Source organism: Xenopus laevis, chromosome 7S (genome assembly GCF_017654675.1).
Source record: "Xenopus laevis strain J_2021 chromosome 7S, Xenopus_laevis_v10.1, whole genome shotgun sequence".
Lineage (NCBI taxonomy): Eukaryota > Metazoa > Chordata > Amphibia > Anura > Pipidae > Xenopus > Xenopus laevis.
The window spans coordinates 66,641,195-66,668,658 of record NC_054384.1 but is presented as its reverse complement, the minus strand read 5'-3'; the positions used below and the strand labels follow the sequence as shown (position 1 = coordinate 66,668,658).

General features: G+C 41.1%; 1 pseudogene; it reads left to right on the top strand.

Moving 5' to 3' along the window:
- The first annotated feature begins 15,755 nt into the window (after positions 1–15,755).
- LOC121396035 lies at positions 15,756–20,262 on the top strand (annotated as a pseudogene).
- Positions 20,263–27,464: the final 7,202 nt, after the last annotated feature.

Here is a 27,464-nt window from a genome sequence, read left to right as displayed (position 1 = left end):
GCTAACATTGAGTTCGGTAGCTTTTAGATGGCGAACTAGGGGTCGCAGTTTTTTCTTAAAGAGACAGTACTTCGACTATCGAATGGTCGAATAGTCAAACGATTTTTAGTTTGAATCCTTCGATTCGAAGTCGTAGTCATAGTCGAAGGTCGAAGTAGCCCATTCGATGGTCGAAGTGGCCCAAAAAACACTTCAAACACTTCGAATCCTTCACTCGAAGTTAGTGAATCGGCCCCTTAGTGGCATATAGACAGCACGTAACACGTGAAGCCTGTGTGTATGATTTCTGAGGGAGCGGGGAATGGTTTTTCATCATTCAATTGTTACTTGCTCTTTAATATCCTAATTACTAATTAAACTGATGCTTCAGATTGTCAACTTTCCAGCATTGTTCCTCACTGATACTATATAAAGTTGACACTTGTTAAAATGTACTAAACATTGAAATGCCACAATTAGATAGCTGGAGGCAAGGGAATAAAGTTGTCGCTAACAACAGTTGCTACTTATTTTGTGCACATCCTGAAATTATCTCTGTGATTTTCTGGGGGGGGGGGGGAATGGCTCAGATGAGCAATGAATGGAAATTCACAATTGTTGCAGTCATTCAGTGTTTCCAATCCAATTGGCAATCAGTTTTCATTCATCCAAATTCAAAGTCTGTTTGTTGCTATGTAAAACTGTACTGGTGCAAAGCTGCCCTAATATTTGTTCCAAAAATGATCCACTATCTGAAAGGGTTTTAATGACCACTTTACCTTAAAGGAGAACTAAAACATTAAGAAGTAGGCTAGAAATGCTGCATATTATGTTTTCGGGTTCTGTACCATCCTAAGAAGACCAACGCCTTTAGCAGGGAAGATCTGTGCTTCCAAAGATGCTCCAGTAGCTCCCCATCTTTTTATGCTGATTCACTGCACATGCTCTGTGCTGCTTTCAATACCTAAGCTCAACCATGGCCCACTCACAATATAATATATATAATTAGTATCAGCTTAAATGTCAGGGAAATCTAGTTTTCTGCCTAATGATTTGAGATGAAGTTTAGCTTTTCAACAGCTGTTCAAAGTACACTGAGGATGTACATATCACAGACACTCCTAACAAAATCCAATATGGCAAACTGCTGTGATAACTTTGAAGGCCTGGATCATTACTATTACAGAGATTCTGAACCTTTAGGCTGGTACAATAAGTTCAGTATAAAAAATATGACATTTCTGGAAGGTCACGTGGGGCGGGATCGAAGATGGCTGCGCATTGAGATCGCTCCTCATCCACAAGTTCCGGATCCCAATTTTACTCACATTTTGGACAAGACTAACCTGAGATTTTTAGCTCAACGGTAGTTGGAGCCCAGCACATTTGATTAATGGCCAGCAAAAGGCAACCGAGGGATCACAAAGGGGCACCGCCTAAGGTACAGAAACCAGCGCGTACGGTTGAGGCTTATTTAACTACGCCACAAACTACGAGACGTGCTCCGAGGCTGTCAGAGGACGATTCCTGGTCAGGCCCTGAATCCCAGCTAGCTCCATCTCAACGACAGTTGACGTCGTCGGAAGAAACGGAAATCTTTGACAAATTTAAGGTACTTTTGCAACAGGAATTATCTAAAACTGCAGATAACATAACTGAAAAGATATCTTCTCAAATTCATGATCTCGGCCAACGGACTGATATTTTGGAACATAAAATAGATGATGTTGTAACGGTTCTGGACGCTCATGAACAGGATATTGTTCTTCTACAGTCCCAACTGAAAGAGGCCATGGATAAAATTGAAGATGCGGTTAATAGATCTCGGAGGAATAATATACATATCCGGGGAATACCGGAATCGGTGGTGGATATACAACAAGTTGTTCATGTAATATTTACAACTTTACTACCAGATCTGTCTACTGAGCGATTGGAATGTGATAGGATTCATCGGGCTCTTCGGCCAAAGGCTAAGGAGGGTCCAGCTAGAGATATTATTCTCCGCTTGCACTATCACCAGACTCAGGTGAAAATATTACAAGCTGCCAGAACAGCGCAACAGTTACAATATGAGGGGCATTCTTTCCAGATATTTGCGGATATATCTCCGACTACTTTGCAAAAACGTTTTCCCCTATTGTTACGGCGCTGCAACACAATAAAATACGCTACAGATGGCTTTTTCCATTTCGCTTGTTTTTCCTGTATAACAATAAAAGTTATACTTTCTCTGATCTGGATCAAGGCATTGAGGAACTTTGTCGGCTTGGTTTAATGGAACCCCTGATTAGGAATTCACAATCAGGTCCGGAATCCAGTCAACGACCCCCGCAACTTCCGATTTCGCCAATATGGCAGAGAGTCCGAGAAAGTAACAAGAAGGCTTTGGCTGATAGCCCTAGACATTCTTCGCCGACTTAATTGTGATGAAGGAAGTCCTTGTCATTTAAACAAGAGGTTTTTCCCTGGACTACCTTATGGGCCTATATGTGGATTGCAGGTTCCCCCTTCCCCCCCCCCCTTTTTTTTTTTTTTTCTTCTTTTCTCTCTATATGCTACAGCTCGTTTGAGTGTTGAAGATGTATAATTCAGTTACAGAAACATCTGAGTACTTATGCATATAATGCTGTTTTTTTATTTTAATTTTTTACATTTTTTTTTTTTTTGTAATCCTGCATTTTGGGTTAGTTCATATTATGGTACAAGGGTAAGACCTGTGGAGTTAACGTGACCTCCCATGAAGAAGTCTACTGAGGCCAATCGCAGGCCTCTTGGCCTCAGACTGGGCTTCTTAATATTGTTGTTGTTGATGGTTTGGTTTATGTTTCATATTGCTGAATGTCTCCTTTTTCTATATTTTTTCATGACCAGATGGTATTTCCGTGTTCTACTGATACTATTAAGCAGGTTAAAAGGGATTTTAAATGTATCACGAGTATGTTGGCTAGGACCTAGACTTAAAGTACAATGGAGCTGATTGTCCTTTCCCACAATGTTCAAGGGCTTAATTCCCCACTTAAGAGGAAAAAGGCATTTACATATTACAATTCCCGTAAAGTTGATATCCTCTGTTTACAGGAAACTCATTTTTCTAAGACTTCTTTCCCGAAATTTATTCATAAGAAGTATCCAACGGTATGTTTATCTTCGGCAGATAATAAAACCAAAGGGGTGGCGATTTGTTTTAGAGCAGGCTTGCCGATACAAGTACTCGACACCTACTCTGATACTGAGGGTCGGTACCTATTAATGAATGTTTTGGTTGAGGGGTCCAAATTAACGTTACTTTCTTATTATGCACCGAACACAAACCAGCATCTATTCTTTGAACAATTAGTAGAGATGCTATTAGACAAAGGGCACGGCAAATTTGTGATATGCGGTGATTCTAATGTAGCCATAGATAGCTATTGGGATAAGCAAACTTCCCCAACCCATCTTACTAACACACCCTTACTTAGTAAAAAAATAGCTAATAAGGTTAAATTGTGTATGTCCAAGGCTGGTCTGATAGATACATGGAGAGAGGACCATTTAGGAATTAGAGGTTTTACCCATTATTCTCACCCACATCAGGTATACACGAGGATAGATCATATTTGGATATCTCCTCGTCGTACTAAAATTCAGGTATCCCCGTGGTCTGATCATGACCCAGTAGAGTTAATCTTCTTAAAATGGTCTGGGACGAAATCTAAATTTAGATGGCGTTTAAACGAGTCATTGCTCACTGTTCCAGACGTGGTAGAGGAGGTAGAATCTAACATAAAAAAATATTTTGCTTATAATTTGGGTTCGGTTCCATCAAAATCATTGGTTTGGGAAGCACATAAGTCAGTTATTATGGGTACTTTCATTAAAATAGGTGCAGCCAGGAAAAAGATTAGAGAAGCAGAGGTACATCGTTTGACTCAGTCCCTCCAGCTACTCACATTGGATCAGGCAGCCAACCCACAATTAGATTTCAGAGCACGTATTCAGACTACTAGGTTGGAGCAAGATTCACTTTTGACCCTACAAGCTGAGAAATCCCTTAAGTGGACACAACAACGCTATTATACTCAAGCGAATAAGCCTACTAAACTATTAGCCACCCGTCTTAGAAATAAGTTAGGTTTTACCCCTATAACCTCGATAAAATTACCTTCGGGACAAATATCAGGTGTTTTAGATACTATAGTTAGAGAATTTGCTTCCTATTATAAGAATTTATATGCGGAGCCCTTTCACCCTTCAGAGTCCTTGATAAATAATTTTTTTACTAATTTAAACCTTCCGGGCCTTACTGAAGAACAAAAGCAACGGTTAGAGGCTGATATAATACCTGATGAGGTTAAAATAGCAGTTAAGACTTTGAAAATGTCTAAAGCCCCAGGCCCGGATGGATTATCTGCCCTGTATTATAAAGATTTTTCTATAGTATTGATCCCTCATCTGGTAGATATGTTTAATAACTTATTGAAGGGGGATCAATTTACTAAAGAATCGCTGGCTGCTAACATTTCTCCAATCCCTAAACCGGATGTAGACAATTCAGAGTGCAAACACTTTAGACCTATCTCAGTTCTAAATTTAGATGTCAAAATATTGGCTAAAATCCTAGCTAGTAGGCTGGCTGTTCTGTTACCATCTATGATCCATAGGGATCAGGTAGGGTTCATCAATGGTAGGCAGTCGTCAGTAGGGATGTCGCGGACTGTTCGCCAGCGAACTTGTTCGCGCGAACATCGACCGTTCGCGTCCGCCGAATGTTCGCGAACGTAACGCAACGTTCGCCAATTTGGGTTCGCCTTAGCTGGCGCTTTTTTTTGCCATTTCTCCCCCAGACCAGCAGATACATGGCAGCCAATCAGGAAGCTCTCCCTCCTGGACCACCCCCACACCCCCTGGACCACTCCCCTTCCATATATAAACTGAAGCCCTGCAGCGTTTTTTTCATTCTGCCTGTGTGTGCTTGGAAGAGCTAGTGTAGGGAGAGAGCTGTTAGTGATTTGAGGGACAGTTGATAGTAACTTTGCTGGCTAGTAATCTACTTGATACTGCTCTGTATTGTAGGGACAGAACTCTGCAGGGGGGGGGGGCGTGGTTTACCGCCGAACATGGCAGTCGCATAATACCAGAGCTCTGCAGCCTATTCCCGGTGTGAAGCTAAAAGCGGACGGAAATTATGGGTAAACACGGTAAACCTAAGGACTATGGTGGTGAGGAATGCCGTAACCTCAAAACTAAAGACTCGCAACGTCTTTTGAAGCAGTTTTTTAATGCAACGGAGCCTGAACACTGCCAACAGGGATCCAAGATGGCGCCGCGGCGTGCCAGAAGCCCCGCAGATGAATCGGATTCTGATTCTGTAAGTTCCGAACAAATTACTATGGCGCATTTTAAATCCCTTCCGACTAAAACGGACTTAACCGACATGATAGCTCAATTTAAGAGCACACTGAAGGAGGAGATTACTGGCATAAAAAATGAGATAACCTCGTTACACACACGTGTACTTGAAATCGAAACGAGGAATGAGCATGTGGAAAATACTGTGGAGGCACTAACCACTGCCAATGCCCATTATGTGAGAACTATCTCCACCATGCAGAGGAGATTAGATGACCTCGATAATAGAGGGAGACGCAACAACCTTCGTCTCAGGGGCATTCCAGAGCAGCCGGATGGGGAAAACCTCATGGACATTGTGACGCATCTTTTCAGGCAAGTTCTAGATAAACCTGCTACATTCGATATTGATATGGAAAGGGCACACAGAGCACTTAAACCCAGAGGTTCCCCTAAGGATAAACCGAGAGATGTCATTTGCTGTCTTACCAGATTCGGTCTGAAAGAAGATATACTGGCTAAAGCCAGGAAATTGAGATCCATTCCGTTTATGAACGCGGAGGTTATCATACTACAAGACCTCTCTTGGTACACGTTGCAACAGCGCAGAGCCATACAACCACTTCTTCTGCGACTGAAAGACAAGGGCCTTTTATATCGTTGGACATATCCTTTTGGCATCCAAGTCACCAGAGATGGCAGAACAACATCGCTCACAAGCCCTGATGACATCTCCCAATTTTGCAGAATTTGTGGAATTGAGGAACCAGATTTATCAGACTGGGAAAAACTTACCTTGGCTCCAGCGATTCCAGAGCTACCAGACAGAGACAACTGGACAGAGGTGTCTACACCTAAGAGTAAGAAGAAGAAGCACAAGATGACACCGGAGAAGAGCCAAAAACCTGAAGGTTGAAGATGACACTTGACTATTTCTGCTTTTACTTGTCCCACTTGGGACTATGGTTTTCATATCCTAATGTGTTTTTAGGTTATTCACATCCGTGGTACGCTTTGTGAGTATGTTTTTTCTGACATTAACAGTTGCTTTACTATAATATTTGTGATGTTACACTTATATCTCCGCTTTAGCCTTAATCATATTGCTCCAGTTTGGACGCACCTTTTAGGATTATTTTATGTACACCGGGAATGGTGACTGCAAGTTTCCCCTGCCAGTGTTATGGTGTTTATCACCCCCCCAGGGGTCTCCGACAGACAGTGTCTGTCGATTTTTAGCCACTCATGGAGTAGGCTAACACTACCCCAATATCGACGTATTCTGTTTAGATTACAACAAGTTCACGATTTTATGATTTTTGGTTTTGTTATTATTTTTTTTTGTCATTGCGCTGCAACAATATGTCTTAATTTGTCCTATCTTCAGACCTTGTTTTTTGACAGACAAGGGAGACGGTCCATTCATATTGCCTTACACACCTCCCCGATTCACAATGTCTGATATTAATATCATATCTTTGAATACCAATGGGTTAAACATTCCGGAAAAGAGAAGTAAAATAATTCGGGAAATGTATAAGCAGAAAGCTCACATTTTAATGTTGCAGGAAACTCATCTTAAGGGATCTGATACTGTGCTGGCGAAGTTTGGAAACTATTCTCAATGGTTCTTTAGCAATAATCCTGCTACTAAAACCAAAGGGGTGGCAATAGGTGTGCATAAAAATACTACTTTCCACTGTACTGATACTATAAAGGATGAGGAAGGTCGCTATGTTTTTGTTAAAGGCCTATTGTATAATACTAAATGCACGTTGGGAAGTGTATACCTTCCTAATCGACACCAGGCTCCTTATTTGCTCAAACTGCTGCAGGTTTTAGAATCATTTGCGGAGGGCCTCATAATGATTGGTGGGGACCTCAATATGGTGCTCAACCCCTTGCTTGACACTTCGAGAGGTTCTTCTCCGCTCCCCCACAATATTATTAATAGAATTAAAAGGGCTTTGAATCGTACTAGATTGGTAGACACTTGGAGATGTTTTCATGAGAATGAAAGAGATTATACATTTTTTTCTAATGCCCAACAATCCTATTCTAGGATAGACTATATACTAATGTCGCAACAGCACTTAGATTGGGTGTCCTTCTCTAAGATACATAGTATACTGTGGTCTGATCATGCAGCTGTTCAACTAACACTGAAATTACCCCACAATCCTAACATCCCTTGGAGGTGGAAGTTAAATGAATCACTCTTAGATGACTCAGATTGTATTGGGGAACTCCGGGAAACTTTGGCAGTATATACGGAGGCCCTACACACTGACACAGCTTCACTTGACTCCAAATGGCAAGCAATGAAATGTTTAGCGAGGGGAATTTTGATCAAACATGGTTCTAGGCTTAAAAAGGCAAGACAGGATCGTACTCGTCAACTGTTGGATCAGATTCTATATTTGGAAGAGGAACATAAAAATACTCTCTCTCCTGCCTTATTAGCTCAATTGACCTCAGCTAGATTAGAACTACACCAACTTCTTAATAACCAAGTTAAGCACGTTCTCTCTAAAGTTCGGCGAACATATTATGAACATGGCAACAAAACGGGGAGGCTACTAGCGAGAGCGCTGAAAAGTAAGCAAATACGTGCCAATATTAGACAAATTAGGGACTCCGCCGGCCATCTTCATATGACTCCATCTAAGATAGCGGAAACTTTTAGAGACTATTATAAACAATTATATAACCTTAATACCCTATCTGGGACAGAGCCAACTGATTTACAGGAGAAAATCAAAGCTTACTTAAAGGCCAATGCCCTGCCTAAGGTGCCGGAACGGTTTAGGCAAACCCTTGTAGACCCCATAACCGGTCCTGAGTTACACAAAGCCATTAAACACCTGAAATTAAACAAAGCTCCTGGCCCCGATGGTTATACTGCTAAATTTTACAAGCTTTGTGAACCCACTATCCTACCAGTTTTACTTCCCTTCTTTAATGCTATATCTAAGGACAATCCCCTAGACCCGTCCTTTTTACTTGCCCATATTTCCCTTATTCCAAAGCCAGATAAAGACCACACAATATGCGGAAATTATAGACCGATCTCACTGCTGAACTTAGATCTAAAGATTTATACAAAAATTTTGGCACAACGTCTAAAACCTATTCTCCCACATAGTATTCACAGAGATCAAGTTGGATTTGTTCAGGGGCGAGAAGCTAAAGAGAATACAATTAGAGTGCTTAACGGTGTCCTGTGGAATGGCAATAGGAAATCGCCTTCTTTGTTGCTATCTACAGATGCAGAGAAAGCATTTGATTGAGTGAATTGGACCTTTTTAGAACTGGCGCTGGAAGCTATGGGTTTGCCTAAATTGTTTACTGACAAGATCATGGCCCTTTACACTATACCATCGGCGCAGATTAGAGTTAACGGCATCCTATCCACACCCTTTGATATCCGCAACGGTACACGCCAAGGCTGCCCCCTCTCCCCTTTGCTTTATGTGATATGCATGGAATACCTATTAGTAGCAATTCGGAAAAATGTGGACATATCAGGATTACATTCCCCCCTTCAAGAACATAAAACGGCGGTCTTTGCAGATGACCTTCTTCTTATAGTATCCAATCCGATTATTTCCCTCCCTAATATTTTGTTAGAGCTTCATTCGTATGGGAAATTATCTAATTATAAGATCAATATGGGGAAATCGGAAGCTTTATCCATTAATCTTACCTCGACCCTCCAGCAACAGCTCCAAAGTTCCTTCCCGTTTAAATGGCAAAAATCTAGCTTGAAATATCTGGGTATTCATATTTCAGCAGATCCCAAACTCCTTTTTGAATTGAACTATGTGCCACTTCTTAATGAGACTAAACAGTCCCTTTTGAGATGGAGTAAGAAAACTCTGACATGGAAGGGAAGGATTAATAGTATTAAAATGAATGTTCTGCCTAAATTTATCTACCTTTTCTCTACGCTTCCAATAGCAATCCCAAAAATGTTTTTTTCCGACTTAAATGGGGCTTTATTTTCCTTTATTTGGCAATCAAAGAAAGGGAGGTTACGTAGAGACACTTTATTCAAACCTGTCTCATTGGGTGGCCTCGCCATGCCAGATTTCGAATCCTATTATCACGCAGCAATCCTTTCTCTGATACTAGAATATACTACCCCCTCTTCGCCGATTCAATGGCGTGCCATGGCGAACGTATGGACGGACTATATCTTAGCCTGCTTGCCATGGATACATAAAGACAACATCACTCCACTGGCAAAGGCACATGTTTTCATTGATAATAGCTTGACTGTATGGCATAAACTCAATAGTAAATACTTGCTGGCGCCCTACCCCTCACCATTGATGCCCCTATATGATAATGTAGAATTCCCACCTAGTCGCATAGACAAAGGTTACGACTCAGCCTTTAGGGTGGCTAATCCCTCAATTAACTGTTTCCTACGATTACGGGCTCAAGGAGAGGAGATAAGAGAGGTTTGGGACAGCAAAGATACATGGAGATACTTTCAAGTGAACCATTTCTTACAATCACTCCAATCTAAAGGTTCTCTCACCAGACCTTTAACTGATTTCGAAAAAATCTGCTCTGTAACGGCCCCATTAAAACATGTTTTATCGCTTCTATATAAAACAATTATCAATAAAAAATATCCTGCCTTCCCTGCATATACTAAGAAATGGGAATCAGATTTTGGCATATCACTGACTGATGAGGAGTGGGGTAAAATCATTCGGACTGTATCTAAATGTTCCATTAGTAACAGGATGCAGGAATCATCTTACAAATTACTATCTAGGTGGTATAGGACGCCTGTTGTTCTTAAAAACATGGCCTTATAGACAATTCATTATGTTGGAGGTGTAATAGTGAAGTTGGCACATTGGAACATCTGTGGTTCACATGCTCTCTAATAAAACCCTATTGGATAGAGGTAATGGAGGTTTGTTCTGAAGTTATTGGAGAGCGAGTTCGATGGAATGCCCCTGCTATCCTCTTATTCCACAAATTTGAACCTAAAGATTTTTCAAAGTCTGACTTATTGAGGCAATTACTTATGGCAGCTAAAGCCCAAATCCCCAAGTTATGGAGGCTGAGGGATATCCCAAGTCGTGACGCTTGGTTCCGCGCAGTTAATGATATTTGCCTCATGGAAGACCTGACAGCCTTTCTGAATAATAAATATGGTACTTATATGGCTATCTGGTCACCTTGGCGGGATTATATTGCGAAGCTCGATTAATTGGTATTATATATGCATCAGACGTTTATACTCATACTTGCTTTTCTGCAATGTCTTGTTTTTAGACTTTTTGCTTTATTGACTTGCCTGTGTATATGTGTCGGCAATTCGCTCCTGCAAATGGCAAGTAATAAGGAAAATTTCTCTATATATATAGATCTGTTGTTGGACACTTGAAGCGGTGACAAATTTATGTTTGTTTTACAACTACGTTTAATATATGATGCGTAATGATGATAGAATGGGAGGTTGGCTGCAATTATGGTACATTTGAACCTGTTATTTCTCTGCTTATCTTCTGTAATTCTTGATGTTATTTCACTGTACAATTGCTACGTATTGTATTGCACTTTTGTTTAATAAACAAAACTTGATTACAAAAAAAAAAAAAAAAAAAAGAACTCTGCAGGGATTTGAGGGACATTTTAGGTTAGGTAGCTTTGCTGGCTAGTAATCTACCTTCTACTGCAGTGCTCTGTATGTAGCTGCTGTGGGCAGCTGTCTGTCCTGCTGCTGATCTCTCATCTGCATCTGTTCTTCAAACCACTGCCACCTAGCTGTGTGAGCTTTTTCACATTCTGCCTAAATATCAATAATAATACCGTCTCCAGAAACACCACCTGAGTGACGTAGTGTGATTTCTGCCCTTTACAGCACAAAACGCAGCACTGTGTCAACAATGGATTTTTTAGAAACATATTTGCCCTTGATCCCCCTCTGGCATGCCACTGTCCAGGTCGTTGCACCATTTAAACAACTTTAAAATCATTTTTCTGGCCAGAAATGTCTTTTCTAGCTTTTAAAATTCGCCTTCCCATTGAAGTCTATGGGGTTTGCAACGTTCGCGAACCGTTCGCATTTTTTCCGGACGTTCGCGGACATGTCCGCAAACATTTTTTCCGACATTCGCTACATCCCTAGTCGTCAGACGCAACCAGGAGATTAATTTTACTTAATCTGATTGCCAGGAAACAACAACAGGCTATGATCCTTAAACTTGATTTTCAGAAAGCGTTTGATTCCATTCTTTGGCCCTATTTGTATAATATTCTAGGGAAATGGGGCTTTGGAACTAATTTTATCACATGGATTTCGGCGTTGTATACTAATCCTATAGCTAGAGTTAACGTGGGTTCTTGTTCCTCAGACCCCTTTCCAATCGCGAGGGGCACATGCCAAGGGTGTCCTATGTCGCCCCTATTGTTGGACTTGGCGCTTGAGCCACTCGCGATTTAAAAGTTCATAATAGTGAACATAAACTTTGTATGTTTGCCGATGATGTAACCCTATTTATAACAAGACCTGTGACTACTTTGCCAAATTTATATAATACGTTACTGCAATTTTCTCACATCTCGGGACTATCTATTAACCCCGCTAAGACAGCGGCATTTAATTTAGGCCTATATCCAGATACTGTTAAATTGTTGGCTTTAAACTTTCAGTTTCAATGGAAGGAAAATTCTCTTCCAATATTGGGAATCAATTTAACGAAAAATTATGACTCTCTATATCAGGTCAATTACCCTCCGCTGTACCGTAAACTGAGCAAACTGTTGGAAGATTGGGGAAAATATCATATTTCGTGGATAGGCCGTATCTGGGCCATAAAAATGAATATTCTCCCGAAGCTTTTATATTATTTAGAGTATTGCCTATTCCAATTCTGCGCCAAGATCTAATGAAACTGGAAACTAAAATGTTCCAGTTTGTCTGGAATAAGGGTATCCCAAGGGTTAATAAGAATGTGCTGTACCGTTCTACACTGCAAGGAGGTTTAGGTTTTCCTAATTGTTGGAATTATTATAAGGCCGCACAATTGTCACAAATACCAGTACTGCATAATACGGAATTGCCCCCGATGTGGGTTGACTTAGAATATTTTTACACGTTTCCATATGTAACATCTTCCTGTCTTTGGATCCCTAGGGGGATGAGATCCAAACGATGTAGTGAATGTTTTGGTACTTCTCTTACAGTATGGGATGGGATAGCGTCCATATATCATCAGCGTTCGGATTACACTCCTGCTGCTCCAATTTTGGGTAACCCCTTATTCCCCCCAGGGATTTCTCACTTACAGTTTAAATGGTGGGCCAATAGGGGGTTTACTTCGGTTTCCTCTTTGTTGACCCCTAGAGGAGCGTACTCGTTAGACGCTTTGATCGAAAACTTTTCTTTACCTCAAACTGAATATTATCGAGCTCTCCAACTCACACATTTTGTTTCAAAGTGTTGGACCTCCACGACTTCGCAAGAGAAGATACCCTCCTTTTTTGAAAGGTGGTGTAGAAATGGGGCTTCCCCTAGGGGCGCAATTTCAATTCTGTATAGACTACTTAACACGCCTGATCATTTGATTGATCTATCTTATATAAAAACGTGGGAAACAGATTTGGGAAAAAAACCTATCTGAAAACGACTGGTTAAGCATTTGGCAAAATTTGAAGAGTTGCTCAATAAACACGGTGGTTTTAGAATCAGGATACAAGGTGTTGTTTCGGTGGTACCTCACTCCAGCCAGGTTAGCCAAAATTTATCCAGGGGCGAAGGATAATTGCTTTAGGGGTTGTTCAGCTAAGGGGTTGATGGTTCATGTTTGGTGGTCCTGTCCCAAAGTAGTACGTTTCTGGATTCGTATCTTTCATTTAATTTTTTCAATTTTACGTATTAATTTAAGGAGGGATCCATTTGTGGCCCTATTGGGCGCTGTTCCTGATTCGGTTTCTAAGACCCAGAAGAAACTGATAAATCATATTTTTCAGCTGCTCGTCAGGTTATAGCAAAATCCTGGAAGTCCCCATATATTAATTATAATTTGGTAAAGGTTAAGCTAGATTGGATATTTTGTAATGAAAAATTGACGAGTGTACTCAACGATCAACACCTCAACTTTTTAAAGGAATGGCAGCCTTGGTTGGAGTATCGATATCAGGGGGGCTTCCCACAACATCTTGTATCCTTGTAAAATGATGGTGTTCTTTATATGTATACATTTATTTCTTGGTATAACGATAATAGAACGCGGGTTGCAATGAGACATGACAGGAGACATTTACAGAAGTTGTTTGTTTTGTTTTATTTCCTTTTCTTTTTGTTTAATTATGTTTACTTTCCAGTGGTACATAATATGATATCAATACCAGTGTTGCATTGTATTCCTTGCTATACTGTATAAGTGAAGATATATAATTGTGTATACGAAATGGATACCTAGTTTAAACTATGTAATTGTTTACAGATTGTAATGTATGGAATGCATGCAATGCACGATCTTGTCCTTTTTTTTATTTTTGTTTTTTGAAAAGAAATAAAAATTATTGATCAAAAAAAATATGACATTTCTAGCCAAATCAATTCGTAGAGTTTAGTTTTGAATTGTGCTTAGCACAGGAGAAAACACAACCTAGAATTGTTTTATTGTATCCCTTTGTATAGCAAATATAGAAAAAAAAGAGTTGTCCCTGCTGTGCCAAATTCAATTTACAGCTCTGTTGATAACCATGATATCCAGTGATCTCAGGCCACATCCCCTAACTTATAAGGCCATGTCCCCGGTTGCCTTCTTGACTGAACACATGAGTAACATCTATTGCAAACTGGAAAGGATTGTAACCAGCTAGCATGAGACAACAGCAGTTTAGGCAAAACTAAGGGCCATGGCAAACTGAAGATTTGATTAAATCTCCTAAAAATACTTTCCCTCCAACAATAGTATAAATTGTGGGTAGCAAAATGTGTTGTTTTGTTCTCCCACAATAGAGCAGATTTATCACAGATAACTAATGTCCCTGTCTGCCATCAGCCTAAAGCCATCATGGATATATATGCCAATGGAAGCAAGTATGAAGGTAACACATTCAGGGGAACTGTATCCAGAAGCTGATTTTTGTAAAGTGATAGAAAATTTGATTCTAAACCATGCCTTCCAACATTTGAAAATCAGGAAGAGGGACAAACAGTTATTTTTTGAGCACACTCATTTTGTGGCCACACCTCCTAAATACCATGTCAATTACAAAAATTAGCAGGTTTGGGAAGTCATTTCTGACAAAGACATTTCTGGGGGTTTTAGGGTCATGTTTTATGTAATTACAGTTTGGCTAATGAAGGTGAAATTGCCCTTTAAGATGTGAGTCTCATGTCTCCCGGGAGACCTGCTTATCTTAAATATATGAGCTTGATAAAGGGCTGGAATAGCCTGAAACGTCACTCTGCTAATGGCATGAATAAATAATCATTGATTCACATATCGGAGTGCTGCTGGAATGATTGCTTTACAGTGGAGTTTTTCCTTGGGCACAGAGGAACATAGCTGTGCACCCGACGCTGCAAAAGGCGATCTAGTGTAAGTGTGGCACCTTATTGATTTGATTTGATCTGCTTATCTTAAATCGTTACTATTGTATCTTTGCTTATCTGAAATAGTTACAAATGTATCTAAGTGCAGCTGCTGAGTTTTCTGGGCCCTCTGCCAAAAAAGCATCTTTTTTAAATTAAGTTTCCGAAACTTTATTTCATTTTCTGGCATCAGTGCAGAAGGTCAAAGAGAAACTTCAGACATTTTATTAAAAATCTGGGACTGTGGGCTGTTCTAAGCTCCTATCTCATATCATATGTATTAATTGGAAAAAAATTGCAAGCTTTATATAACTTAAATTACTACTAGACACTAGAGTATATATCTCTGTGAACATTTTCTGCACCTCTAGTACAAACCCCTGAAACAGTAGCTGTCCCCCCACAAAGGAGCCTGGGGAAACAGGGGGTACAGGACCACAGGGTCTGCTGCAATGTATTTCCCCTCACTAGAGCAATAAAGTCTTCCATCTACTGCAGGTAAGTCTGTTGGCAGTGATCTGCCAATAGTGATTATAATCTGGTAGTGTTCTTTAGGTAGCACTAAGGATATGAGAAGTATTACTAAACAAGTTCGTCTCAATCTGTATCTCTCATAATCCTTGTTAGGGCAAAACAGTCTACATTCTTGTACTTGAGAAGGAATCAAGAATATTGTGATTTTTTTGTTTACATTTCACTATTCCACCTATTTTCAGAAAGTATCCGAATCTTGTTTAGCAAAAAAATAATTTTATTTTTTCATCATTATTATATATTGATCTCAGTACATTTCCCTTTCTGCTTCCACTAAGCATAGTCTTATTCTCTCCTGCTTTTACCATTCATTCCTACTGTTTTTCCCCATAGGATGATACCATTGCTCCATCTTATATCTCTGATCACCCTAATACCATGCTCCAGTTCAATAGAGGATAATAAGATTGCCTTCTTGCTGTGGAACACCAGGGATTCCAGGTATACCTGGGACACATGGTAATGCTGGATTACCTGGTAGGGATGGAAGAGATGAAAAAGCTGGGTCCCCTGGCACAAGTGAATCTAAAGGTGATACTGGAGAACTAGGTAATATTAACTATTTGATTAGATATTGGCACATATGTGTGCTCAAGGGAGTGTTGTTTTGACACCAAAACAAAGCCATTCCCGGCACAGCTTATAAGTGTAGTTCACATTAAAATGACGTTTTAATATGATGTAGGCAGTAATATTCTAAGAAACTTGCAATTTGATTTTCATTCATTATTTTTTGTATAATTTTAGCAACCTCAAAACCCAAATGGAAGGCAAATAGGACAGGATTTGAAAAGAAAGATAACCGGTAAAAAAACAGCAACAAACTTGTGCTCTCACAGTACCTGCATTTCTTTGTGGGTCAGTGTCCCAAATACCAGACAGAGTTTTCTATTGCAGGATGGAAACAGGCTGAATAGGAAGGCGAATCATTTCAAAAACATATAAAACTTCAACTTTGAATGTATACAGAATGGAGCTTGTAAACCTTTCCCATTTAAGAGGCAGTCAGTGATGTTATATATATGATATCAACGTTACATTGACTATTATATCCATGAGGCAGAGATGTTACATTTTTTTGTATTCTTCCTGGAAATGTTTGTTGAAAAGGACAAGAGGTCCTCTGCAACACACTGCCCAAGCACTTTGCTATTCTCAACATAAAATAAGGTCTTTAGACTGATTTGTGATGGTAAATGTATTCAAGTGCCAATCACTTCAAAAGTGTCCAAGTTGTAATCCATCAGATTCTTGCCCAAAAGACTCATTGCATGAATTCTGCCACTAGATGGCCTGCTATACTTATTGAAATTACAATTGAGCTATGCACATACTGGTTTGCTACTGTCCAGGATGATCTTATCCAAAATAGTTTGACATTGGTAGTTAGATACTTTTGTTCTAACAAAGTTATGTGTTCATCATGCGTGGGGGGGGGGAGATATGTGTGCATGAGAGGGACATGCTTGTTACTTGCCTTAACCCAACTGTCTATACATCCATCATCTAAGCCAGGTTTGGACTGGGAGTCAAAAAAGGACCTGCCATTTCAAGTACATAGAGGAAACACATAAGCTGGGTTAGTTGTTCAAGGGCTTTTTATACTCCCCACCATGCATGCAGGGCCGGATTTACATAGCGGACACCCCTAGGCCTGCTGCCATTCATCACCCCTGTCCCCTCCCCTTCTTTTGTGCACATGCACAGGCCGGGAGCACTGGGGATTGGCACATGGGAAATTTTAAAAAAGATTGTATTTCATGATCAGCCCCAGAGCTTCCAGACCAATTAGGGTGTGGTTGGCTTCATGCTGCTCCCCCCCCCCCCCCGTTGGTGGCCTTTCAACAAATCCGGGCCTGCCTGCATGAAACATATCTTGAAGGTCAACCCTTCAACTACCTGCAAACACATATACTTGCATCTAAGTGTTATGTCTTAGGCTCAGACTTGGATATGTCATATTTGTCACTTGCTTTCCCTCATCCTATGGGAGTGGCTCTCTCTCTCCCCACATTGTTGTCTTGACAGAGTTTATGAGGTTACCTTTAATCTGTTAAAAGCTTCCAATTCATCAACACATTAGCACTAGGGATGCACCGTATCCACAATTTTGGATTCGGCCGATTCCTTCAAAAAAGATTTGTCCGAATACCGAACCGAATCCGAATCCTAATTTGCATATGCAAATTAGGGATGGGAAGGGGAAAATTTTACTTCTGAATCCTGCTGAAAACGCCCTAATTAGAACAGAGCACTTGTGTGCTGTCCATACTGTCCATTAACAGCCCCATCTCCACATGCAAGATGCTTATCACTGTATCTGTCATCAACAGTCGCTTCATGTTGCAGTGAACTTAAGCAGCTCAATTTATCATCAGTACAGGGTGCATGAAGTTTCTTTCATGAAATGACCTCATGACACATTTAATCCATCCATACTAACATCTTCATTTGACATCAGAGATCCTTGGTTTTGGGACATAGGTCCAGAGGAGCTATATTTCCTTGCAGCTCAAAAAGACTCTCAGATTGTGGCTCTCATGTTAGAACCTTCAGAAGAGGATGCCAATTCTTGACTATGACCAGAACAAAAAACATTGCCATAGTTGTTAGTGTGGAATAAATGTATGCTCCAAAAATATGTCCAATGCCTGATAAGCCTGGACACTATTTTGTAAATCTTGCTTATAGTTTCTGTTCTTCAGTTGACCAGAAAACTATTACTGTTATCAGGATACTATCACACTAGGTTGAGACCTAATCATTCTTGGGGGACCCTAAAGGCACTACTACTTAATTTATAATTTACATTGATCATAAAATACCGGTATAATACTTTCAGAGAGTTGAGTGGGATCATATATAAAAATAGAGGGGCACAGGCCCATAGTAATGTTTAGATTCATCAATTAAACACACTCAAGTTTTGAGAACATAAGTTTGGACTTCTTTCTTCTTTTGTCTTAATAATATTCATGTGGGAATCAGAAGTCAGAGTTAGGGGAAGATTTACTAAAGGGCGAAGTGACTAACGTTAGCGAAAATCTACCAGCGTGATGTCATTTCACTAATTCGCCGATTTACGGGCACAGGTGTAACTTTGCTAGCGAAGGAGATAGACTATAGCAGTAATTGCGCTCTGGGAAGGGAAGTAACTATGCGAATTCACTAAGATGTGGATTTTACTGAACGTTACCTCTTGCACCAGACTTGCCTTAGCCACCTCAGACCAGGCAAAGTGCAATAGAGTAGATAGGACTTCCTCAAAAAATAGTTGAACATTTTTCTAAGTCCCAAAAAACGCTGGCAACTTTTAATTTTCAGAGTGATAGGCTGCAAAAGATTGTACATTTTCTAAAATTTCGCACATAACCTATACACTGGGATCATGTGTAGGGCAATATAACAATTCTATTTTATTTTATTAAGGTTTCCCAGGCTTGTGTAGTATAATTTATTGGCTGCAACATATATGTCTATTCAACTTTAACTTCCGCCATATGCAAATTAGCCAACGGTAGCGCAACTTCGATTCGCTTGCCGCAGTAACGCTAGCGCAACTTTGCCAGCATTCGGCACCCTGGACGCCACTTCGGATTTTAGTGAACTAGCATTGTCCTGCCGAATCTACACCTGTCGAAGTGTTGCGATGTGAGTGAAGCGGACGCTAGTGCAATTTCGTCGCTTAGTGAATCAGCCCCATAGTTTGACTATGATAATCACAATAACCCATAACAGATCTACTAAATGCTACCACCCAAAAAGCAATATGACTGATTGCAGACGAATATACAATATACAGTATATAGTAGTGATGTGCGGGCCGACCCGATACCCGCGGGCCACCTTCAAATGCCGGCATCCGACTTCCGGGTTCCAGGTTATACTCTCCCGTCTGCGCGCCCCACACCTTTTTGTGACATCATTGTGACGGCGGCGACGGCGGCGCTGGTCTATAAAAGGACCCCCGGAAGCGAGGGGGCACAGATAGTCTAATTTCTTACTTTTTATAAAAAGTAAGTTCCAAATGACAAAACAATTGATGAAAATTAAATAGTCATTCAAAGTCACTGAGTCCAGATGCCAGTTTCTTCATAAAAGTCACACAAGGTTGCAGTCACCTCAGGAAGTAAATCAATCCTCAGTAATCTTGAACATTTATAAAATGTGCAGGGTGTATGGGTGCAGGCCCATAGTAGGTTTTAAAGATCCTTCCAATCTTATAAACGCTTATTATCCCACAGGAATTCCAGGTGCTCGAGGTTTCCCCGGTATGGCCAGTCCTTCTGGTTTACAAGATGAGAAAGGGGTGCAGGGAAAATGTGCTGTGTCCTCCTGCTCTGCATTTAGTGCCAAGCTATCAGAGTCTCGCACATCACCCATACCTGGGCAACCTGTTCCCTTTGAAAAGTATTAATAAATGAACAGGGGCATTACAAGCCAGAAACTGGATGTTTCCACTGTGTTGTACTTCTTCATCCATGGCACTGTCTTCCGTGGATCACTTCACCTGCAGCCATGGGCGTCCACATATAGAGGCAAGTGGGGGGGGGAGGGCACTGCCCCCCTGGACTTGTACTTCATGCCTATCTTGCCCATGTGCATCTGTAATGGCAAAGCCTGGGACCCTGAGGGAGAAGGCACTTACCCCACCACACGATCATCAGTGTCAGACTGGGACACCAGGGGCCCACTATCAGTACTAATATTCTTCCTCTCCTCACTCAACCGCTATTCTCCTCGTCTCTTTTCTTTACATAATATAATACTATCATCTATTATTCCATCTATTTAGTCTTTTTGTTCTCATAGAAATAAAGAATGACCATGAACTATGCTAAATGTTAGCAGCATGAGGGCCCACTGATACCTGGGCCCACCGGGAGTTCTCCTGGTATCCCTGTGGGCCAGTCGACACTGACTCTAGGTAATTACACCTGGTGAAAACATTTTTTATTATCATACCTCCTTTGTCTTTGTGTTGCCTGTGAAAATGTTATGTGCTGCTCATACACCATATGACTTCAAGTATTTATATAACGTAAATGATACACTTTGTCCCAACTCACTGCAATGTTGCTTCATTCAGTAACTGCTTAGACATCCCACTATGCTGCACAATAAAAACTGCCTAGATAGTATCTCAAAAATTAGTATATTTCTTTTTTTTTAAAAGGTATTGTGTTGAGTTACAAACATGAAGTATAATGTGCAGCACTTTTGAGTAGTTAGCGGCCCCTGAAATGGTGCATTTTGGTCGAGAGAAATACCATAAAACGGTCATCTTGGGCATTCCTCTGGGCTTACCAGAACTCTGCTGTAATATGTAAGTGTATAGAATCCCTTTTGGTGTACTTATCTAGATGTGCCAGAAAGAATCCAAGTACAGGTATCTCATTCCTGTGCTCTGACATACACACAATAGGCTTAATTTGTTCGAAAGTGTAGCCACATTAACAATAGATATCACTTGCAAACATAGATCAGAGCTAATGTACTATTCCATGTTCTGAAATAAATAGCACAAGCAGTGCTGTTGGTTCCCTCGTAAAGATTTCATGATATTGAATATTTTAAGGTACTAACATTTAATTTCAGATAATTTGTTTCTCTCCTAGGGCTGTATATAAATCCGATGCCCCCCTAGGCACCTGACCTAAACACGCCCCCTACACTGTGCGCATGACATCACTTCCACCAACCAATTGCCTGCATGATCCCTTTATCTATAATACCCTCATTCATACTGTATGTCTAAAACTACTGGTCTTGCTGTTATTTAACCACCCACAGCCTCAGTATTACCCTGTTGCTTTTACAGAGGGAATTGTGTAATGCAATTTTAGCTTGTATAACCTTCCTCCATACAGTACAGCTAGCTATGTTCAACCCTGTGTTCATTCCAGGAGTCTGATTCTCAACATCTGTTTTATAAAACCTCTATAGATTATACCTTCTTACACTAATAAATGGGTGTGATAAAGGCTGGGCAGTGTCAAGTCTATATAAAAATCCCACCTAATCCAGCTGCAACCCAGTATAATTTGTCTTTGTTATCATCTACTGAAGAGGTTAAATTAGTAGATTCCTCCCTAATTCGAGGGAATTTTAGACAACTAAGGTAAAAGAGCATGAGATGATGATTCTAAAACAGAATTTGGTTGCAGATCTCCATGTAACTGATTTTCTCTCTAAATATTCAATTTCCATGGCTTCCGTAAACCAACACAGGCCATCAGGGCCCTTCTAAACTATGGGGTCGGCCCTTTTCCAAAGGCCCAAAGGGAGGAGTTCTCAGAAGGCCAGATAGGGTGAGATTTAGGAAGGATATTTATTGGCTCTCAGTATTACTTAGGTTTAAAAGTCCTATGGAGGATAGTAGGACTGACACAGCAGTTATATGTTGTTTCACTTTCATTGTCCGGAACCAAGGAGAAACATAACCAATGTGACCATTTCCTGAACTCTAAGAGCCTTATTCTAATGTCTCTCCCTCCCCCTCTATATATTATCCCTGCCAAATCCCTAGCCCAATACCCACAATTAAAGATACACACAATGACTTTGTGGTTAATCTGTGTAATTCACAGCTTTATTAATAATTAGATAAACTGTGCTTTTTGATCGCAAGGAAGGCAAAAAACCTCTGAGAAGCCAATTTTCTTCTCTAGAGGGAAAAATTCCTTCCTGACCCCTTAAAGGCAATCGGATTTGCTCCCACGATCAATGCGCCAAATGGAATCAAGGGAAGTGGGGGGGGATATGGTAAGGTAAGGGACTGCGGTGAAAGGATGAGAAAGAGAAGGGAATATGGCAGCATAACCATGGACACATTTAAGCTGCATGAAGAATGCTGCATTCCTTTCCATTCCATTGGCAGCCTGCAGACCCCCATCTGAGGGATGGAATGAAAAGGAATGCAGGGTCTACCAAGTGGCTTAAAGGAGTTCCTGTGTATAACACCATATTTTGGATAAAGGGGAGGAACCACTGGTGGAACTATAGTGGCTGAAAGCACCGCTGGTGAAAGTGCAGTGGATGAAAGGGGGGCATCACTGGTGGAATTGAGATGTCCCATAGTTACTGCTGTTTCCTGAGGATGTGGTGCCTAGACTGAGGTACATCGGTATTTGGTACCAAGGAAACTGCTGGTGGTGCTGGTATCATTTGCCGAGTTGATCCGAGGACCACCTGTAAAACCAAACAAAATAACTCAGACTACATATTTTTTTTTACGTTAGCAAGTGATATACCTGTAAAATCCTTATATGGGTATGGGACCTGTTATCCAGAATGCTTGGGACCTGGGGTTTTCTGGATAATGGATCTTTCTGTAATTTGGATCTTCATACCTCAAGTCTACTAGAAAACCATGTAAACATTAAATAAACCCAATAGGGTGAATTTGCTTCTAATAACTTTATCTTAGTTTGAATCAAGTACATGAAACTGTTTTATTATTACAGAGAAAAGGGAAATCATTTTAAAAAAAATTGGATTAGTTGAAGTATATGGGAGATGGACTTTCCGTAATTCGGAGCTTCTTGGATAATGGGTTTCCGGATAACGGATCCCACACCTGTAATATTTAGGAGCACATTAAGCACAAATCAGGTGATTAAGCAAAATGAAATGTTTGACCAAGTGTGGGAAAGAAAAGGATGGATTATATACGGCACCTGAATATCTCTCATTGTTCTTAATCAGTATGGCCTTGTTGATCTTCTCTAGCTCTTTGTAGAGGTGTTTCAGGTGGGCCTTGATGTATCTGTTGTCCTGCCAGAACTCGTTCTTAAGGTGTAATTTCCACCATTTTGTGATCTTCACGCAGTCCTTGGCCATCCACAGATCGTAGAGTGCAAACCTGATGTCAAAGGTGATCTTGTCCCTGATGCACTCGAGATAAGGGCCCGCGAGTGGATCCTCAAAATCCCTGATCTCAAAGATGCCCAGATCAGGCGAGATCCACGGTGCGGGCTAGAAAAATGTAAGAAGCAAGAAAACATTGAGGTCAGGGCACACACTATGCTAAACCCTGTTCAATTTCTGTTTCGTTGTATTTACGCAGAAGATCTGACATGTTAGCATTGGGTTAGCCCCCCTTTTAACCCCTTGGATACCTTTCGCAGCAGTCAGAAAATAAAATGAGGAAATTAGCTGTGAGCACCTTTACCTTTTCAAAGCGCCACTGGTAGTAAATCCGGCTACTTGCACTCATGCCCATCTTTGCTGTTCCTGTAATATAAAATAGAGATTTGGGAAGGTTAGAATTAACGTAAAGATGTAAGACCCCCAAATAAACACAATAAAGAGGTAAAATCAGCAGCATATTTAAACCTTATTTACTAAGAACCCTTTTCATTCAGAAACTATGGTTTTAATATGGTTCCAATTAGAAACAAATGCTTACTTATGTATATAGAATGCCCCTCCCCACCAGCTCCCCATGTCCCCATTTTAAGACCAATACCATCCCATTTTATTGGTCCACAAATCAGCCCATTATTTCTGTCAGGGCCCTACTTTCCTCTGGATCAGCAGTTACACAAAAGGTAGACCTTGATGGACGTGCGTCTTTTTTCAGCCCACATCTACTGTGTAATACATATTACAGATGGGAACAGGGCCGCCATTAGAAATCACAGGGCCCCATACAACAACATTTTTGGGGCCCCCTGCGCCTCACCCACACTGGCACCTGAGCCCCACCCCAGATACCACCCACTCCACATCACAGTTAAAAGACCACACAGACATCAGCGCTAAAAACGTAACCCCCCCACATACAAGTTATAAAAAGCTATTGATGTTCAAGTCCCCTTTATATGTTAAAAAAAATTGGGGCCGCAAAGAATATTTTTTTTTTAAAAAAAAACATTGGCTCCAGGGCCCCCTAGAATTGAACTCATGGCTTCAACTTCGCCTCCTTTTGTGACTTTGAAAAACATTGGCGCCAGTTTTTTAAAAAAACATTGGTGCCAAGGCCCCCTTGACAATTAAAAAAAATTGGGACCGCAAACAATATTTAAAAAAACAAAAAACACATTGGCTCCAGGGCCCCCTTACAGATAAAAAAATTGGGGCCCCAAAAAATATTTTTTAGAAAATATTTATTGGTGGCAGGGGCACTATAGAATATTAAAATAATACATTGGTGGCCAGGGGATTTAAAAAAAAAAAACACAAATTGGTGTTCAGTAAAATTGAACTCATGGCTTCAGGACTTCGCCTGTTTTCGTGACTTTGGGTCTTTTTGCCGCTTCGGGACTTCGGCTATTTTCGTAGCTTCGGGTTTTATCGCCGCTTCAGTAGTTCGGCTGTTCGGGTTTTGAAAAATGGCCGCACGGCTCGGGGGCGCTCTCAAGGGGGGCCGGGTCTCTTTCAAAAGTGCAGCACTGCTGGGCCCCCCTTCATGCCCGAGACACTTGTCCCTCCCTGTCCCCCCCTGATGGTGGCCCTGGATAGGAAAATGCAGGATCCTTACCTTCCTCCAAATAACCCACAATGGGTTGGGCAAGTTGTTCTTCTGCTCCTGATGAACGTTGATAGTCTTTAAAAAGACTTTTGTGTTTCTTCTTTATCTCCTTCTGCTCCTGGGAATCGTTGAGAATCACTGAGAATCGATGAGAATCGCTGAGAATCGATGAGAATCACTGAGAATCACTAGGAATCGCTGGGAATCACTAGGAATCGCTCGTATTTCACTTTGTGGGAAGAGAAAGAGAGAGAAGAGATTGTGAACTAAACCCTCTCTGCCATATATATCTGTATATACTGGATTTCCCTTAATAGCTCAATACGGCGCTACTGAATATGGTTGTGCCTTATTAATAACCAGTAACACCAATCAGCAGCAACTTTAATAGAATGAAGAAGCTGATTGGGAGAGACTGGTGATTGGTGCAATCAAGGGCCCTAGACACCCCTGCTAAAAAGGTTGGGTCCTGGTGACACAATGCACAAACTAATAGTTAAATGAACACTTGGAATCACCCTCATTCGTTTCTTTGGCAATTGCTTTCACCAGGGCTCAATTAAATTGAATTTAGAAATGATTTGAGTGATCATTTGGGAGTGAGCATTTGGTTGGCCATACACTGAACTGGAAAACACATGGGATCAAAACATCCCAAATCCCCCTCTGTGCCATTGCTGTAAAGCTGTATGTTACTGGCAGAGTGTAATAGGTGCAGAAGACACTGGTGAGTAATGGGCCCACTGGGGCTTTTCATAACCAGTCAATCTCTGATCATTGCCCCTGCACCCATAACACAAGGCACCCTAATTCTAGGCTTGTGCTACTTGTCTTTCTTCTTAGGTCCTCCCTTACCCATCATCTACTCTAATGTTGAGGCCACTAGGATGAGTGATGAGTGGGACAGTTGGCCAATGGCAGTTGGAAAAATGGCAGTTGACAGTTACAGCTAAAAAGCAGCAGAGTAAATGGTCTAACACTTCAAAAGCTGTAACAAATTAACAAAAAATACCAAACATACTATATTCTATAACAACAAGTCAGTCACAGGGGGTGCTGGGAATTGTAGTTAAGGCACAGCTAGATAAGCACAGGTTTTGAGTCAGTGGGACAGCAAGTTCGCATGTTGTCTCACTCCCCTTAGCAATGGCACACAGGCAGATTTTGGGTACTTTGGCACCCACAAGTTTTAGAAGTTTGGGCAGGGCTGCCACCAGAAACCATTTTCAAGGCCCCTCATTGATTGTCCCCTTCCTTGTAGTTGTACCCTTTGTACCCTCTGATGGCTTATAACCAAAAATTCTCCCCCCCCCCCCTTTCCAATGGAATTGGAAAAGTTGGAACTGGAAAGACAAACTGACATCTCCAATGGACAATTTCATGACAAGCACCTACCCAGACAATTACAATAGCAGGTAATAGTGGGGCAATTTTGGGAGCTTTGGCTCTAGACTAAAGTTCGGACTGGGATTTAAAATGGCCCTGGCATTTGAGACACACAGAGGCCCTCACAGCCCCCCCCCCAGCAGCCCAATAAATAGTGACTGTCTATGGCATCTTACAGCAGCCCCTTTGGCATTTGCCAGATCCTACAGATTGCCAGTCCGGGCCTGGCTCTAGTCCCCGCACTACTATAAATCATGGAAGCCACACTGCCCAAACTAACCCCTTGTATCATTGACTTTATGTCCCCCCCCCATAAAGTCTGTTCCACTTACCTCTGAATCCAGAAATGAAATACTGGTCACTTGTGCCTGAGCTGTTAAGTCACCTTCCCTGGCAGCTCTCAGCCAATCAGTGTTGAGCTGGGAGTGATGTCATCCTCAAGTAAGGCATGATATACCAGTAATTTGCAGCCAATCACATCAGTCACACACATGTGCATTTATGAAAATACAACAAATAGAAATCAAACATAAGCAGTCATAGAACCCGGGCCACCATCAGAACTCACTGGTCGCTGACTGGACTCTCCCATGCCCAATGAAGGAAGGTCCTGCTGAGATCTCCTCTCTTAGCCCATAAGCTACAACTCTGCTACTGGTTCTGGCTTTGAATGCTGGGAATTGTAGTTTAGCAGTGGCTAGAGAGATTCAGTTATGGGATCACTGAGGCAGACAGTATTATTCTATTGGGAATATGTTTTTTCACTTTAGTCTTTTGCAGCTCTTTATGTTTGAATAGGAATAGTTTTCTTGTTTCAAATGTTCTACCTCCCTAGCATCCAGGCAGAGGCTTAAATAGACATAGAAAGGCATAGTATCCCTTGAAGCTTGCAGCCTATTGCCAATTGTTACTTGTGGGCCGCCCCCCAAAACCTGCCATGTTAGGCACAGGCCCTCGGGTGTCTTAATATAAATACGCCCCTGTCCTCTCCAAGAGATAACACGGCTCCTACATCAGAAGCAGTTTCTGGAAACCGCAGATATTTTGTATGTACAATACTGTAGCAGGTGCTGAGGAAGGCATCCACCTTCTAATTAAAGGGGTGGTTCACCTTCAAAACACTAGTTGTTTTCCGATAGATCACCAGAAAGAATGACTTTTTCCAATGACTTTCTATTTTCT